Here is a 2,093-nt window from a genome sequence, read left to right on the forward strand (position 1 = left end):
ATTTGTTAGTGTACAAGTGCTCCTAGCACCCTCTTAGGATTATTTATATTTCTGTCGTATCAGTTGTAACGTCTCCTTTTTCATTTATAATTTTATGTATTTGAGTCTTCTCTCATTTTTTTAAAGTTAGTCTTGCTAAAGGTTGACCAATTTTGTTTTTTTTTTTTATGGTCTCGATCTCCTGACCTCGTAATCGGCCCGCCTGGGCCTCCCAAAGTGCTGGGATTACAGGCAGGAGCCACCGCGCCCGGCCGGGGAGTTAGTGTTTAATGGGTATAGTTTCAAGTGTATGGATACATGGGTAATTGAGGTACTAGTTTTAGACTGTAGTTGAGTTTCCTACATCTGGGGAAATCACAGGGGTCAGCATATCCGGAGTACAATGGATAAGCTTCGCCCTGGGAAAACCACCTTCATGATCATGGTATCTCCCCTGCCAGGTACATATGTGTTTGGTTATTTCTTTGATATATTTCTTCTGTTTTCATGCAGGTGTTTATGTTTCATGTAGGTCTAACTTCACTCTTAGAACCACTTTTGCTGCATCCCTTAAGTTTTCATGTTGTTTTTCTATTTTTGCTTGTCTCAAGATGTTTATAATTTCTCTTTTAATTTTTTTGACCCATTTGTTGTTCAGAACCATGTTGTTTAATTTTCACATATTGTGAATTTCCCAGAATTTCTCCATTTATACCATTTTATTCATATCACTGTGGACAGAAAAAAATTCTTCATGTTATTTCAATTCTCTTCAATTTGTTAAGACTTGTTCTGTTCCTGTGCCTAACATGTGATATGATTCTAAACCAGAATGTGTATTCTGTTCCTATTGGATGGACTGCTTTGTATATGTTTCTTTGGTCCATTTGGTCTAAAGTATAGTTTATAGTTCAAGTTCAATGTTTTGCTATTGATTTTCTGTCTGGATTATATGTTCATTGTTGAAAGTGGGATGTTGATGTCCCCTACTATTATTATATTGCAATCTATCTCTTTCTTCAGATTTATTAATATTTGCTTTATATGTTTAGGTGTTTTGATTGGTGGTGCATATATGTTTATAATTGCTACATCTTCTTGATAAATTGATCCCTTTATCATTATATAATGATCCTTTTTGTCTTGTTTTACAGATTTTTACTTAAATAAAAGTATAGCTACCCTTGCTGTCTTTTGGCTTTCATTTGAATGGAATATATTTTTTCATTCTTTCACTTTACTGTATTTGTGTCCTTAAAAAGTAAAATGATTCTCTTATATGCACCACATAATTGATTTTTAAAAAATATCTATTTAGCCACCGTATGTTTCGTGGTTGCAGAATTTAATCTGTTTATCTTCTAGGTAATATATTGATAGGTAAGGGCTCACTAATGCCATTTTGCTCATTGTATTCTGGTTGTTTTATAGATCCTTTGTCCTTTTTCTTTCTTGCTATATTCCTTTGTGATTAGATAATATTCTCTAGTCATATGCCTTAGATTTCCTCCTTTTTATCTTTTGTGTATCTACTATAGCTTTTTTATTTGTGGTTACCATGGTTACCATGAGGCATAATGTAAAACATTTTATATATTATATAGAAGCTATTTTAAGCTGATAACAAACTTAATTTTGATTGCATAAAATAACTCTACATATCTACTCCACCCACATACATTTTTATAGTTTTTATATCAAAATTTAAATATTTTTATGTTGTATATCCCCTAACAAATTATTGCAGCTATTATTTAGTAGTTTTGTCTTTTAACCTTCATACTGAAGATAGAAGTAATTTACACACCATCATGATAGTATCAGAGTATTCTTAATATGGTTGTGAAATTATTTTTACCAGTGAGTTTTATACTTTCATTTTTTTTGTTACTAATTAGCATCTTTTAATCTCACCTTGATGTACTACTTTTAACATTTTTTGTAAGACAGATCTGGTGATGATGAACTCACTCAGCTTTTGTTTGCTTGGGAAATCTATCTCTTCTTTATTTCTAAAGGATAGCTTTGCCAGGTATGGTATTCTTGGTTCACAATTGTTTTCCTTCAGCATTTTGAATATATGATTCCACTTTCTCCAGGTCAATATCTGATAA

General features: G+C 32.0%; 1 pseudogene; it reads right to left on the reverse strand.

Annotated features, from left to right (window-relative positions):
* Window positions 1-322: 322 nt before the first annotated feature.
* LOC112440630 (U1 spliceosomal RNA) lies at window positions 323-448 on the reverse strand (annotated as a pseudogene).
* Between the last annotated feature and the right edge of the window lie 1,645 nt (window positions 449-2,093).

This window comes from Pan paniscus, chromosome 6 (genome assembly GCF_029289425.2).
Source record: "Pan paniscus chromosome 6, NHGRI_mPanPan1-v2.0_pri, whole genome shotgun sequence".
Taxonomy (NCBI): Eukaryota; Metazoa; Chordata; class Mammalia; order Primates; family Hominidae; genus Pan; species Pan paniscus.